Source organism: Amphibalanus amphitrite, unplaced genomic scaffold (assembly GCF_019059575.1).
Source record: "Amphibalanus amphitrite isolate SeventyFive unplaced genomic scaffold, NRLGWU_Aamphi_draft 001539F_arrow, whole genome shotgun sequence".
NCBI classification, from domain to species: Eukaryota; Metazoa; Arthropoda; class Thecostraca; order Balanomorpha; family Balanidae; genus Amphibalanus; species Amphibalanus amphitrite.
The window spans coordinates 18,528-35,278 of NW_024883032.1; the positions used below are offsets into that span (position 1 = coordinate 18,528).

Consider the following 16,751-nt stretch of genomic DNA (forward strand, 5'->3'; position numbering starts at 1 on the left):
TTTTCCATTTACTCCTAAAACCTCTTTCACATCGACATCATTTTGTCGTCGTGAACATGACATGACATAACAATAAGTAACGGTTGTCTCGGCCTCCTGAACCATTTCGGCTTGAAAACTCCAGAGTCACGAAGGGACTGAAGACTGCCGATCAAGCGAAACACTTTACACTATAGCGTTCGGACCATCAACCAAAACAACAGGTCATATTCGTAACCGTTCATCTGCGTGTGGGCTTCAGTCGTTATGTGGCTGGTGAGGCAAGACAAACATTATCCAGTCACTACCACCGTTCCACTGACAGTCCCGGTGGTCTGCAGCGTCATGACTAGCCAGCGATGACGATTTCCGCACCGCTCGGACGGTGACCTCAGCCCTGCGGTACTGCCTCGGAACGCGTCCGGTCAGGGGGCTGGCCGAGCGCCGCCCGCCCCGTCTCGGTCCATGTTTATTGTATCTTTGCCCCGGCGCCGCGCTGGCGGCTGTTTGTGTTTCACTGGAGCCGTGCTCAGGTAGGTCGGCACCGCTGGATGACAGGGTAACACAGGCGAACACGGGGAACACGGATCACAGAACACACAGGCTGTAGAGCGGCACTCTGGTCCGTCCGACCCACCCTGACCTGACCCTACCCGGCCGCACCGCCCGCGCCAGGGAATGTGGCTGTTCCGGTGCTGCAGTGTGGGTGCACGCCGCACGGCATACCGACGCCAGTATGGGTAGCGGTCAGGGGCGTGTCACGTGCCCATAACCACCGCTGATTGGCGGCGCCGCGGCTCCTGGGAACCTCGGCGGCTGATGCCCGGCCTCCATGAAGGGCTGTGCAGCCAGCATGAAGGACAGATGACCGTCGCGTCGGCGGCGGCGCGGCGCCGGCACAGACGACGCCGTCACGCGGCGTCAGGAGGTGATGAAGATGGCGTGCGGCTGGTTTAGAGGTGGCTAGGTGTAGTGCGTCCGCCGACCGTCGCCCCCCGTCCGGTGGAGGAGCTCGAGGGTGGCGGTTCTCTGCTGTGTGACCGAGACGCTCGGCTGGACACGACCGAGGAGCGTCCGCTGGATGGTGCTGGGGGAAGAGGTGCAGCCTGCCGCAACTATCGCCCGATCGGTGATGGAACTGGTGATGTGGTGTCTCTGATCGTCTGATGTCGCCATCAGATTAGCATGCGACCTGGGGATCTTTGGTGATGTGTTCCACTTTTTGTTAGCGCTTACCAATACACGTTTGGAATATTATTCTATTGATGGTGCTGATAAGTGATAGCCATCTTATTCTTTTAGGAGTTTTATGTTAGCTTTGTGATATTCAATGTTTTATTTAAGGTGAAACGGGCGAAATTAATATCATGCATTGCACACTGCCATTAAAATATAACTTCTGTTAGCGCTTATTAGTTAACTAAATTTATGTCACCATTCATAAAATGTGGTGACCTACATGATTGCCAAACTGGTATCCCTACTTTTGCTTGTCTTGGAACATTGTAGCCTGCTCCACTAGAAAGTGGAACCAGCTAAATTTGGTTTCAAGTGTAGGCAACGGTAACTAGCTCGTCATGGCCTGTCTGACAACAATAATAAGCCCCATTCTATTGCCATTGTTTCAAATTTCATTCATTCGTTTTCTGGTAGTCTCTCATTTCACTTCAACAATTCGTGAGCTCTGGTATGATTGTGTATTGTCTATCAGAATTTGTTCAATTTTAGCTTTCAAATGCACTCATACGGCGCCCGCATTGTGTATTGTCCGTCGCTAGGGAAGCACGCTTGTTTTCCGCTTCGACGCGCCTGTTTTCGACTCTGCAGAAAACGTGCACTCCCGTCTTTATCTGACACCGCTCTTCCTGCTCGAAACACGGTCCATGACGCCTGCATGCCCGCACCAAGCTGTCAAAGTATAAATCTGTATGATCGACGGGAGAACTACCGACAACTTCGCCTCACGAGACCGCGGCTCTGCAGTTTGTGCAAGCCATCTGTGCTCCCCGAATCTGCCTCTGGCGCCGGCCTTAGCAGATTTCGGCCGCTGCATTGCAACATACATGTCTCCATCGCGGTGCAAACCAGTATCCCTAGGGAACACGAGCCCGGAGATACGGCAGCGGACATGTTGAGGTCCAGCTCTGCACCAGCCCCAGCCCCGACCCCGGCCCAGACTGCAGCTCGTATCACGACCCGAGTGAATGATTGTCCGGTCGGAGACGGAGACACTAATGTCCGTGCCCTGTCCCCAGAGACTGGCATGACCGGAAGACCATCGGACAAATGATAGTCGTTTGATCTCTGCCCGTGGCGACAGGGCGGTCCCAAGGGTTTGGTTTGTCTGGAGTAAAACAGACGTCGGCATATACCTAATTGCGGGCTCTGTTTGGTGAAATGTGTTACCTTGGGCCACTGTGACTTTGTGACGTGGACTGGGTCTCCCAGTTAGGCCTCCCGCTAGGGGAAGTTGGGGCAATGCCGGAGTTGGGGCAAAGCCGAAATTCGAGATATTTCGAAAACCGTAAGACATGGATGCCACCTGTCAGTGATGCTCTGAAGCTTAAGTGACTACAATTATCGCATGTTTGTTACGAGTCGTCATTCGGAATACTTCGGCTGTGAGGGCGCCAAGAGCGTTTTCAAGGTACGCGTTCCTTGTACTACATGCGCCTTTGAAGCTGCATTTCTTACTCATTATGCTACCGTTTGTCTGGCCAATTCGGTCAAGTAATCTTCAGCATGTCTTTGCATTAGTGTGCTGCCTATTTGAAATTTATACGACACGTTGAAAAGTTATGGGCCTGCAAATGAAAGTATGGCTGGCTGGGGTAATGCCGAAAACGTGCAATTACGCACGTTAAAGCACGCTACGTGCACTTTACTGCTGTAGAATAGCAACGCGAATTTTTAGTCACACAAATTACACTTTCAACCGACACAACGGCCTGTTACCTATAAGGAATTATTTACCTGGCATTTTCTTATTATATCACACAATTGTAACTTCCAGTGTGCACCAAGCGTCCTCAAGCTCTTAAAACGCGTGTCAGCTTTGATAAATTCTGGATAAAGTTTGAGATAAAGTGGCAAAACATCAATGTCGGCATTCCCCGTAGATCATTTCTCCCATTTTCGGCTTTCCCCGCAGTCCGGGGCAACGCCGAAAAAGTCACTTCTTTGATATTTTTAGTTTGTGTGCATAACGGTATGCGAATTCATCAGATGCGCCTGGTATGTTTGAAAGGCAAAAGACTGGCCTCTCGAATGATGCCAACAAGAATAGTTTATGTTGTCTACCTTGCGTGCTACGGGCGTCAGAAAAAAGTATTCGGCGTTCCCCCAACTTCCCCTATGGTCTTCCAGTGATGATCTGTTGTTCAGAAATTTTCGACTTATGCAATCGTTTCTATTATTCTATAGTCTTTTTTTTTTAGTATGACAGTATGACCGCGGGGTATTTTAGGATCGCAATTCTTCTGCCGTAATGTCTTGTTTTCTCCGGAGTGCGGGATGCGTCGGGATCCCCCAGTGGTCTGGCAGCGCGTTCTGAGATAGAGATTGCAGCTGAACTGACTCGCGAGATGCATCGTGCACTAGTGCGGAGCGAATGACCGCAGTTGTCCGGTCGTCCGGTGGTCTGATCTTTCGTACGTCGAATGGTCGGGCGAGCCGTTCGTTCAGTACGGTCGTCAGCTAGCCCGGCCGTTCAATGGTCCGATGGTTGGGTCGTCTGGTACGCTGGTTCGATGGTCCGCTGGCTCGGTTTTCCGGCAGTCCGGCCGTTCAGTGGTCCAGCGCCGGTCAGCACGCCGCTCCGGCCTGCAGACTCGACACACGGTCACGGCGCCGGACAGTCGGCAGGGTCATCGCTCTCAATTCACGGACGACATGCCGGAGACCCCTGACCGACACGGACCGGGCTCCACGCCGCCCGGCGAGGTCAGCATAGCGGTCATGCGGGTCACATCGAAACTGGCTGCTTGGGTTAGAAATGAGGGTGTAATTTTTCGAATTCTGGCGGTGGCTGATGGTTAATCGTTGAGGCAGGAGGTGGCAAAATAAAAAATGGCGTATTATCGTACGACCTAACAAATGAGATGGAGTCTATGGGCTTCCACAGATGGAGTGAGCTTCCCGTGAACATAACATGCAGTTCGTGACTCGTGAGTCTCGCCCGCGGCAACTCACGAAACTCCGTGACTGTACCACTAATGTGAAACCGAGCCCGGGCCGGGCCAGTTCTGCTGCAGCTGCAGTTCGTGGCCTGTCCCATAAGACCTTCTGTCTCCGGTTCACGAACCAAGAGACGGCAACATAACGGAGCCGTGAACTCACGGAACGGCCGTGCCGCTGTCTCCCTCGGCCAAATGTCGTGCTGGGATTTACAGAAGTCGCCGATCCGTGGCCGGGTGGGATTTCCTGTCTGGTCGATGCACATTGGGCGTGTCCCGCGCCGTGAGCCCACAGCTGCGGTTTTACGGTGCCGGGACAGATCGTCGTGTGCTCGGGAGTGCGTCTGGCCGGCTGTGACGGCCAACGCCTCTTCATTCGGCCCGGGGATGAGTGTTCAGCCTCTCCGCGGAGCACACCGGTGCAGTGTGCATCGCCGTGAGGGCCCGCGACAGGTACCGTTGGTGACAGTCCCGTGCGACTCTCCGGCTGACACGCTCCCTGATGAGCTTGGCTGACGGCCAGCGTCGGCGCCGACACGAGGCTCTCGCGTGTCGTCGGCGGCGGCGTCAGACTGTCGACCGTCCGACGGGAGAGCGAGGACGCGTGCCGTGCCGTGCCGTGCCGTGTCGCGTCGCGTCGCGCGGTGTCGTGCCCGTCGCCCCGCCCCGCCATCACACCGCACGCGCAGCCGTGGCCCAGTTCGGTGGGAGCGTGGTAAGCGCCGCGCCACCACCGTGTACGGTGCGCCGGGTTTGTCACGGCCGCGCAGGAAGGACAGCCGTGGGCTGCCGTCACGCCTCTCGCCGTGGTCTGTCGGCTCGGTAGTGGCGGCTCTCAGGGACACCCGTCCCCAGCAGCCCGTGTTTTCCCGTGGTGCCGCCCGTGACGGTGTTCGTGAGTGATCCGTGACGCATCGGGTGACGTCATCTCGGAAGGAATGAGTACAGATCGGTCTGCACCGAACGGCTCTTCCGCTGCTGTCGCTGTAATTGGGCGCCCTTGGTCGTCCAGGGTCTCTGGTCTGATTGTCGGGGCTGGCCGCTGACTGTACTCCGTCCCCTCCCCCCCCCGCTACAGTTCAGTGGAGTTTGACGAAACAGCCGCGCTCGGAACCACCTTGAACACGGACAGGTGTAACCGTGCGCTTTATCATCGGTAAAAATAACGCACTGTCCACGCCGGGGCCGCGGTGCTAGCTGAGCGTTTCGACCGGCTGAGGTGCACCTGCTTCCCATGGAATGGGTGGCAAGCGGAGTCTTGTGGCGGGTGGACTGCTCACAGCACTGTCTGTCTGTTCCAGTGAGCTGCTTCTCGCCCAAATCAGCCGACAAACGGCGCAGTGAGGGCGACATCTCGGACGAAGAGGGCGACCCGAACGGCGTCGGCCGGCACCGGCGGCAGACGGCGGAGACCTGGGGCTGCGCCGATACCGACAACGATAAACACATCGACCCCGACACCGGCGCTCCGCGACCACTCGGAGAACAGGTGAGCGAGACGCACTGGGCCGCAGGAGTTCAGAGGATTTGATAAAGTGTGCTGTACAGCGTAGCTTTATGGCGATATTGTGATAGTCAGGCCTAAATTATAGGTTGAGGCATTTAATAAGGAAAGTTTATTTGGCCATTATAATAAATAAATGACAGGTACATTGGCGTACGGGTTCAAAAGTGTACATTTATCAACCATCAACAGTTGTCGACCATTTTGACATACATGAGCCTCATCTAAGGTGTGTTTAAACTCTGTTCTCTTGTTGTGCCAGCATTGTTGTTAATTTTCTTAATTTCCGCCTCCATACACCGTTATCAAACGTCAATTTTTCAATTTAATTCTTCGAAGGCAGGATACGAACTTTTACGGGAGCAAAGTTGTACTTGGCGACAGTGTCTTAGCACATTTGCAATGACTGACGCCTTGGTCCAAAATAATGAAACTATATAGGTATATGATCATTTGACATGTTTTCCTCACTTCTATGGCCGTGTCCCTGCCTTAAACATGTTCAATCTGTTACATATTCCCTGTTCTCGGGTGCAAGTGTTCGCAGTTTGTCGATAACCATTTCGCTATTTATTAGGCACACCACACGTGACACATATTTTCGAATGACAACAATGGGAGCCACTGTTGAATCATCCACACTTTCTCCTCAAACAGTAATACCCGGCTTTCACCGAGTTGTAATTATTTTTAAGTTCATGATTTTTATTGTGGATTCGTATGTAGCGTCCAAAGCAAAGGTATAATGCGTCATCATACAACACATTTATTGCTTCACCTGAACGTCCTCCTTATACGGTAGTTCCAGCGCAATAGCTCACCTCAGTTCTCGTTTCACCAATTTGCATTCCGCCGCGTCTCGTGCGGTCATTCTGAGGGCACGGTGCAGCGGACGGGGTGAATAGAACCTGCCATCTACAAAAACGGCCTGACGCGGCCGGCGCCGACCGCGGGGTGCACATGCGCTGCTGCCCTCGGCTGCACGGCCCCGCGGCTGACTCACGGGGAGGGAGGCGGTTCTGTTTGTGTTTGGTTAGCCACTGGGAGTGACGAAACGCCCCCTCCCCGGCCGCGCCGCCCCCTCGAGTCCCCCCCCCAGACCGGCGCTGCACCCGAGACGACCGAGTCAGGTTCAGTCTGACGCAGCGAGTCTGCTGTCGACTCGGCGCCAAATGAATCGTCTTATCTCTCCAGTTTATCGCAATTGAAATGTGCGCCGTTATTGTCTAGATTACAGTTTACACCTCGAAATCTCGATATATCGCAAATCAATCTGCAGCTTCAGAGCAGCAGAGAGCAAATATCACATTTCTTTAGGACGTGCAATGGCGGCAATGACGTGAAAGGGCATTTCGTATGGAATGTGTATGTCGAAGCGGCTTAATTTTCACTGCTAGTCAAATGTCGAATGTGAGAATTTTAACGCTAATTTGAACATTAGCGTATGATTATGAAAATTACGTGCCAAATTCATTCACAATAATTGCAAGGTATTCACAGCCTTTTCAGTCGCTTATCAACTCAAGACATTTGACGCGCTAAATGCCATGTGTGTAAGTCAGCTAGGTACAGACATTTGGGAAATTAGCTTAAACCAACGCTTCGAAGGCGTTTGTGTAGATGTTGAAAGCATTATATACCGCTGTTGGTTGTCTAGCGAGTTATCGCTTGATATCTTTTTGGTCAATCATTACGTAAACAAAACCTAATAGCGACCATTTAACGTGGTCATCAAATCCAGGTCTAGCCTGTCTAGGGCCAGGGGTCATCCGCTAAATGACATGTCATTGCAAATCTCCCTTCACATATGCCGTTTTCTCAGTGTTACCTCACCGCCAGATTTGCTGGCTCACACCTTCTGACGTTACGAGTGACTATATTGGACCTGTGTCACACTGGCAAAGCTGTGACTGCCAGCGTCACCGGGGTATAAGCTACTCACCAGGCTAGCCTGATAGCCGCTGACTGCTGACTATACGAGTGGTTTCTAACACCGGGCTTCCGGAGTGTCGCTATATCAATCCCGTTCTATTCTGGGTATAGTTTCACTGTACCGAGTTATCAATACGTTGACCGGTCGCGTGGTATGATAACGACTGACGTGAGGACTCTAGTCCCGATTGAGGCGCTCCAAGATGCTAAATATAATCACAGGTCAAATTTATTCGCTGCAACATCCTCCGCTCTGTCAGCGTTAGCACGTCAAAGCACACGAAATATGTGTGTGCAGCTCTGTCAGAATACAAGCAGAGTCCAGCCTATAGCACCGTCACGCTCCCTGCCTCCTCGTAGTCTGGGACGACACGTCGGCTAGTTTTATTAGCTGTTTGACGACGCGCCGTACAGAGAATGGACTCAATTAGTGAGTGGCTGACCAGGTCGTAAAACAATCAAGTGTAGTTCACAAACGCTGCGGAGCGTCAGTCGAGTCCCCCAGCGTGACGCACGGTAAACGAATTTCGGAGAAGAGCAGGCGCGTTCCGACTGAGCGAAGAAGTCAATTGGTCTGTCTCGCCGGCACCGCGCCGTCACCGGTCATTGGTCAGTGGTAGCTCACTGGTCACTGGTCAGTGGGTGTGACTCGCCTCCCTAGTGGCGCAGTCACCTCGGTCGGATGTTTTTGTTGGCGCCCCGAGCGGCCAGTGGGAAGGTAGCGTGACATCAGCGGAACTCCGGCCGACTCATCCGCCTCCTCGCCGCCCGTCGGCCGGCCCGGAGGGTGAGGTGACCACTGGTCGCCGTCCACGCCACCCACCCGCGTGGGTCGCGCTGTCAACGGTACCGCCTGAGCGTCACGGCACACACGTGACGTGAGTTCAGCCGCGGGGGGGAGGAGGGCGGCAGTGGCACATACGCACCGCTGCGTGCAGGCTCGCCGGCGGCGGGCAAAACCTGTGGACGCTGCGAGGACCTCACCAGGTCACCGGCTTGTCAGAGTTTAGCACTCTGACGTAACCTCTACGGCTGAGAAGCTGGGTCAGAATTCGGCTTATTCCGAGTCCGAGTCAGTGGGTTATCAGTCCCTCAGCCGAGGCAGATGACGGGTTGGTATGGGTGCATCATCCAGTTAGTCGGGTTGACACATGACGCTCTAAGCGAGCAGCTGATTTCAGGGCTCGTTTGCTGCGCTTATTACCGGATGTGACTCAACATGTATACGGGTGGTAATGCATTGTTCATAACCATGAAGAAGATTTCAATGGATTAAAAAGTGTCGTAGGCGCAGAAGCGGCTGTTTATATGTCGCAGGGCAGGGAGACAGTATTTTATTTATTGGTGACATTTTTAAGACACCAAGTAAAGGCGACAATAGAAATTGTTTACAGGTGCTCGAAACTTGAGTGGATGGCTTGCAGTGACCAAAAATGAATGACTCTTCTTAACAAATGATATTCATACGCGCAGTTTTATGAGCAACTGCTGCTACAATGTCGCTACAATTCTGCTACAATTCAACAATGTCGAGCTGCTACAATTGCTGTAAATGTCACCTGCACGCCGTCCGAACCCTTTCCTTTTAACCCGCGTGCACCGGACCGAGCCATAAGGCGGATGTGGCGCTCGCCGACGCCGGCCGGCCGGGCCTTTGGCGTCCGCTGGGAACCGAGCGGTTACCGATGGTTACTGGGCGGTTACCGGATGGCTACCGGACGCCGCTCAAGGTCGCCGCCGCTGGAATTCCAGTCGGCAGCACCGGGCCGTCGTCATCGCGGCCCAAATAAACATCTGTGCCCTGAGGCCTGACGGCGCGGGGTGGCCTGGGGTAGGTGAGCGTCGCCGCCGCTGGCCTCCGCCGAGACGTCTGGGCAGTGGTGACATTCCACGCCGTTGTCACCTCAGCAAGAGTGAGGCAAAACATGTGCCTCCTCAGCCGTGTCGTATGGTGGCGACGGTCGAGCTCTAACCGTGTTGGGTTCACGGACCGCTGTGGCAGGGCGCGCCGTGCGGCCACTTTGATGGTTATCGTGCGATACGGAGAAATCATAATGGGAAACTCGTGAGATTGGGTTGAGCGTGGCTATCGGTTTGTAGTTCACACCCTTGGTTTATCTTTCCTTGCAAATGACAGAGCGTGTGACATTTTTTCCTATGAATAGCACACGGACAGGAACACGATGTTAACTTTAGCGCAAACGTGTTCTGCCATTGTTCGCTTTTAAAAGTTCATATTTCGCGATCCAACGGGCCGATTTTCACCATCCGTGCGGTGCCGGCCGACTTGGCGTCCACGCCGACTCCGTCTCTCGTCTCCTGTCTCTCGTCTCCCGTCTCCCGTCTCCCGTTCACAGTCTCCATGCCTCCCGTCGCCGTCGTCCGCAGACGATACCATCCGTCCCGTTCCGTTGCGTCCCTTCCCGCCCGTCCCCGGTAATGGCTGGTCGTTCCCACGGTATCCAGCGCGGTGCGACCGTTACGTCGGCACGCTGTAATGGCCGCGTCTCCACCGGACGTCCGCCGTCCGGCCGCGTCGCGATCCGATCGGTATCAACGCCCTATCGCAGCTTCTCTTCTCTCATCCTCCTGACTTCTCAGCTCCTGATTTCTCACCCAGCTGTTCCCTTATTTTCCTCTCTCTTCTCTTTTCCTTGTCTCTCGTGTTCGCCGCAATCCTTACGCCATCTTTATTTTTCTTTATTGTATTCACCACTCAGTACCCTCCTCATCTCTGTTCTCAATTCTCATCCTACTTTTCCATGTTTTCAGATATCCGTAGCTTTCTCCCTCTCTTCTTTTTCGTTTGATACGCTTCTATGGATAAACTTGGCTCGACCGTCCGGCGTTTCAAGACTAAAGGTAACAAATGATGATACTTTGTGCTCGCTAGAAGCTGGTAAGCAGCGAACTCTCTGCAAACTTTGAGTCTCAGGGGCTGCGGACCCATCCAAACCAGTCGACTTTCTGCTGGAGTAGATGCCCGAATCGTCCAGAAGGCTGTGGATCTTTCTGGACCCGACATACATATAGAGTCAGAAGCCGCTGAAGTCGAAGGCTACGGAGTGCGGACCCTTCTAAACCCGCCTAGTCTGAGTCGAAGTCGGAGTCACCTGATTCGGAGTCGCCGGAGTCCCGGTGGAGTCGGTGGCGCGTATCGACGGCGGCGGCAGCGTGGCCGGGGCCAGGGGCGTAGGCAGGGGGGGGGGCACTGGGCCATGGCCCCCCCCTTGGGCGCCGAAGGCGCCCTTTGCGATTGGAGGGCGCCGAAGGCGCCCTCCAATCGCAAATGCAATTGTGATATAATCGAATCGAAAAACAATCGCGACTGGAGGGCGCCCTCCAATCGCGAATGTGTTTACAGGGAAAATACGGATGGAGGGCGCCCTCGGAGGACGCCCATTCCAAATACGCCCTCCAAATACGGTTGGAGGGCTCCCTCGGGCGCCCTCCAACCACATTTGTAGGCTGTAGCTCTCTAAGCGTAACGGTGGTCGCCTATGTAAGCCGCTGTCCTGTAAATAAGCGCCCTCTCACCCGAAGGCGCCCTCCTGTAGGTCGCTACCCTGCTACACATTGCCGCCCTTCTGCTGATCGGCGTCCTCATAATTATTGGCGCTCTTCTACCTATTGCGCCCTCATGTGAAATTTTGAAGGCCGCCTTTCTCCCTTTTGGCACCCTCTTGTTCAGTGCCGCCCTCCTACCTATTGGTTCCCTAGTCCTTCCTGTTGAATGCTAATCGGGGCCCTTCTCCTATTGGCGCCCTCGTGTTGATCGCCGCCCTCCTAACCACTGGCACCCTCCTGTTGATCACCGCCCTCCTATCTACTGGCACCTTCCTGTTGACCAGCGCCCTCCGCACAGACGCCGTCCTGTTCGTGTCATCCTCTTGAGCAAAGGCGCCCTCCTCACCATTGCCACCCCCATTTTAATCGTCACCCTTCCGCTCATTGGCGACTTGCAGTTGATGACCGCCCTCCCACCTATTGGCGACCTCTTGTTGATCGCCACCCTCCTATTGGTGCTCTCCTGTTCCTCGCCACCCTCTTACCTGGTGGCGCCCTCCTGTTGATTGTTGATCGGGGCCCTCCTACCTATTGGTGCCCTCCTGTTGATCGCTGCCCTTCTATCCATTGGCGCCCTCCTGCTGCTCGCCAACTTCCTACCTATCGGTGCCCTACTGTCGAAACTCGGGATGTTGATCGGGGCTCTTCTACCTATTAGCGCCCTCCTGTGGATCGCAGCCCTTCTACCTATTGGCAACATCCGTTGATCGCTGCCCTCCTATCATTTATTTACTCCTTTGGCATGTTCTTCAACTTAGTCGTTCTATTGCACATAGTTGATGTCTTGCCTGTGAAAACTGCCACAAATGAACGTGCATTCAGCACAATGAATGAAGTACCTATACCTACCAAAACTATCTACGCTCTACGATGCATAAAACACGTCTTTGGTCTTAACGGATTGATCCTACTTTACGTGCATCATGGCATCTATATGTATTACGATTAAGTATTGTCAACAGGTTCGGCCGCAACAGCAGGCATCTGAAGTTTCGGTGATTGAAACTGGTTATGTGGGTACACTGTATGCACCTGTGAGAAGGCTATGAAGGCTGGTCTGAGGTAATTTGGATGATGTTTACGCATCTCGCGCTCCGGTATCAATCCGATACGGTGATCTGGTGCGTAGATATGCCACCGCCAATAAACTTTTATAGGTACATCGAAACCCATGAGCCAAGCTTTCTATACAGTTTGTGTGGCAGCGGCCCGACCAAACCTTAGGTATTTTTTATACCTTCAAATTTGGTAAAAGAGCGAGAGGAGCTTTGAACAGTGATCGTATAAAAGGCGTGCCTAAAAAGCGGAGGACAAGGTTGTTTTCAAAAATTTCGCGCGCCTTCGGCGCAGCATTTCAAGACCACTTGACCTTTTGTGACCTGGAGTATAAAGAATACACACGATGCAAAATCAATGCAGCACGACCTATACGAGGTTACGCAAAAAAAAAACTGGTGGCATGGTAAAAAACGCCTCCCAACCCCCCCCCCCCCCCCGTTGAGTGATTTTTTATCTCGCGACCGTATGGCGCCCTCCTTGGGTAAGGTGGCGCCCTCCAAACCCTTGGCCCCCCCCCTTCGCGATTTTCTAAATACGCCGCTGGCCGGGGCGTGTCCGTCGCAGGCGCGCCGGGAGCGTCGACCGGACGGCGAAATCGGCCGGAAAATCGCCCGCTCGGCTGCTCACGAGCCCGCACGGTCTGCGGCCGGCCCGCGGAGCACCAGAGCGCAGGAGCACCGAGGAACAGGAACACTGGACAGAACGGGCACGGCCCACCAGATAGGCTTGCGGAGCATCGGAACACGGTGCACAAGACGGTGAAAGGCCGGAGCAAAGGCCGGACTAGCCAGACGAGCACTGGAGCACATGGCATGAGCACGGGACCGGGCGAGCAGCGGACCAGCCAGCCAAGCATCAGGGCCCTGGGTGGGTCCTGGCTACGTCAGCTGCCGACAGCAGATGTGACGCTTCGCTGACCACCGCGGCCGCATGTTAGCCGATGTTTGTGCATAGATTATTACGTTGGTTATTCCACCGGAGGCGCAAACACTCTGACGTCCTCAGGATGACATCTGTTGTTGATTTATCTTCGTATCGCAGCTTGTTCGAAAACAGAGCAGAGCTGTGACAAGAGCTGTGACAGAAGCTGTCGCAGCCTCCTCCGGAGTGCCGACACTCTGACTGTTCAGGCTGTCATCCCTGACAGTCGTCAACTGGGCCTCAGTCGCTCCCTCTTTGACTCCACTGACCCCGCGTGCCGGACAGGGCGTCCACCTCTGACAGCGCGGTACTGATGGCGCTTCTCACCGGTCACTCGGAGACAGATCGAGCTGCGAAGCCGGCCTGCTCAGCTCAGCTCAGCTCAGCTCAGCTCAGCTCAGCTCAGCTCAGCTCAGCCCGCTTACTCAGCTCATGTCGTCTCGCGGCACATCATCACTCGATGCGTCACTGCCCGTCTCGCCGGCGTCAGGTTCGCCGCGCCGTCGGCGCGGCGCGGCGTCTGGCGCCGACCTGTCAGCGGCCGCCGTCTTGGGGCGCTAATTGCCGAAGCGGGGTGTGTTTTTCTGCAGCTGGCCGACGCTGCAGCTGCTCCCCGCCGCCGACTGAGCGTGCCACGTGCCGACACGTGCGGACTCCGCCTCGACGGGGCGCGGCACCCTCTGCGGGGGCGGAGTGCGCCCGGGCAATCAAAAGGAGAAGATGATATCCCGGGCGCGGCTCAATTGTTTTAAACCGCTGAAAGTCATCGGTGTAGTCCCGCCCGCCGGCTCTATGCGTACACACCTACTCCGGAGTCTCTCGCCGTGACCTGACCGTGGCGCGCCAGCTGGCCGGCCGCCCTGACCCCGTGAGTCGGCAGTTGGCCTCCTGCCCTCCAACCGAGCCCGGGGCGAGCTGGCCCCGTGCCCGAGCTTCCCGACATCACCTGCTGTCATGAATATTCCGCTGAGCTGGCACACGGGGCGCCCCGTGAGGCCGAGCCGCCCCGTTGGAAATGATGGGGCCGGTGCGACTTCTAAGTAGCTGAAGCAGCTTCGGCTGCTCGGCTGTGGATCGATCCGTTCCCCAGCTGGCGGCTGCCGAGCTGCCGTCTGCGGGTCGTCCAGCTTCCAACCTTTGGCTGCCCGAGATCGATGGCCGCTCTGCACTGCTCGCTGGGCGGACAAAATTGTCTCCGAACAGACACCATCAATTTTCTCGAGTCCTCCTGTGACGGGCGCTGATGATTGCTTTGCCGTGAGGCACCACACGGTTTGTCGGAACCAGAGAGGAGCGGGAAATGCCGGACATGTTGCAGAGTGCCAGGGGTTGCACATCGGAGTGCTGGTGATGGCACTCGCCTGGGCGCTGCAGATGCTGCACAGGAGTGATGGAGATGACACACGGCAGTGCCGGACATGACGCAGGGTGCCGAGCTCAGGGTGTCTGCTGCACATAGAGTGCCGACAAGAGGGTGTCTGCTGCAGACAGAGTGACGGGAGGTGAGTGAGTGCCGCGGCGCGTGTCTAGCGCCGCTGATGCAGACCACGTCCGATGGCGATAAATAGTCCGTAACCGACGGCCCGTCGTCTTCGTCTGGCGCTCGGGGAGCCCGCCGGCCCAGAACGGTCTGAGCACCGCACATCGCGCCACTGTGGGCAGACCGCAAGCCAGGGCAGCCCGAGAGCTGCACATTGCGCCACTGTGCAGGGTAGACTCTGAGCCAGAGCAGCCGGCCCGAGAGCTGCATTGCGCCCCGGTCTGACCCGACTGCACCAGTATTTGGGGCAGGCTCCTGGCAGCTTCCTTTTTCGGGAAAACAGGAGGATTCGATGACACAGCCTGATGGCGCGGCTCCCGCACGAAGTAGGTTCCATCCCTGGTGACGCTGTCTAACCGGACCTCCCGGGTATAGAGATGGTCCGACCTCATTTACAGTATGGCCGCCAAGGGAGCGATTAAGCCCACTTTTGGAGCACATCGCGCGATTGCTAATATCTCGCTCAGCTAAGTGCGCGAACGGTTTAGCTTCAAAGGCGCTGTTTCGTGGCTAGCGTCAAACAGGCTTATTTTGCCTTGTTTATTTAATCATCGAACATCTGACGTAATCGGGTGATTATCAGCAATTTGCGTTGCAATTTTTTTACATTTCACATCTGTTTTGCCGTTTCGCTCGTTACTGTGTCAGCGGTGATGCTGCCATTTAAATGACACCTATCACCGATCTGTAATACAACCTGCGTCTGACGGATGACGCGTCTGCCGCCCGCTGTCAGACGTTTCCTACAATGTTATCTGTCTTCGACCCAGCGACCGTGTCCAGTGTCCAGCCCGTCGGCCACGCCCGTTGGACCGCGCGGGCTGGACATGCTCGGCGGCTGTCGGCGGCCCCTCTGACCGCGCTTCCTCTGCCAGTCCGCTCATGCATCCCATTTTAATGGCCTCCCGGGCGTCGCCACGACTCTCGCAATGGTCAACCACGCTTCACTGCTGCCGGTAACGAAGACCGCTAGCGCTTAGTGATGGTCGACACGACCCGAGTGTGGCAGCCGCGCTACTGGATAATGGGTAATGGTGAGCATCAGCCTGACAAGATACCAACCGGACGGCAGAGCCTCGGATGAAGGATAGTGGTTGATAACAACATGGCCAGACTCCCGGCAGCAGCGCCACTAGATAATGGTTTATAGTCAGCGTCAAAATGACATGACACTGGACAGTGGCGTTATTTCATAATGGTTGACATCATAACGGCCACCGTCCGAACAGCGGACAGCCCATCAATAATGGACAACGCAACAGAGAGCTCTTGGTGTCAGTTAAGGACAGTTAGCGGGAATAAGAACACATAAAACAGACTGGAATATCGACGCACACGCAGTCCTCACACTAAAACAACCACTTTCAGCGTCAAAACAACCATAGTTCAACGACAAAATGCATCTCCTGAGGCGACCTAGCGCCTCTCCTCGCCTCGAGCTGCAAAGCGTTCAATCTCTATCGCTGTGCTGACGTCGACCATCAGTCGTCTAATGAATACGTCCATAGCATAATGAGCAGAGGCACTGAAAAATGACTTCAGAAACCCGCCCTTCAGTTATGAATGAACACAATACCGAGAGGCGTCAATGTATTTAATCGTGGCATGAACTGCCGACAGCAGACCCCGGTCGTGTTTGAAACAGGAGTTAGAAGCCATAACTGCCACCTGAATAACACCTAGACATAGCTAACCCAGTTTTTAGCACAACTCTCCTGTTTTATCGCCAGCACGACCCCTGGCCCGCCAATACGTGCACAAACCTCCCGCTCCTGTGGCGGCGAGGTCAGCTCGGTAATAGCAGCTGACAGGCGCGGAATGGCTGCCGTCCCTCGTGGGTTTAACGGGGACCGAGAAAACACCCGCGATCGATACCCGGGCTCGGACAGAGTGCTGGGCAGCGGCGGGGGCGGCGGCGGGGGCGGAGTGGGGGCGGGTCCAGCTCTTACCGTGATTGGACTGGCCACCGGCATCGTCAAAGCGCGCTCTGCCGGTAGTGGAGCGGAGCTCTGCACTCTGCGGAGCCGTATCCAGGGGTGACCGGAGCCGCAGCGGCTGCTCGGAAACTTTGGCC

General features: G+C 55.2%; 1 protein-coding gene across 1 annotated transcript in view; it reads left to right on the top strand.

The window, feature by feature from the left end:
* LOC122373705 (mucin-5AC-like) overlaps positions 1-16,751 on the top strand; it is a 44,340-nt gene that overhangs the window by 14,738 nt on the left and 12,851 nt on the right. Inside the window, exon 2 of the mRNA XM_043352020.1 lies at positions 5,456-5,643. The gene's annotated coding sequence lies outside the window, so the exon portion shown is untranslated. The remainder of the gene's footprint in view (positions 1-5,455; positions 5,644-16,751) is intronic.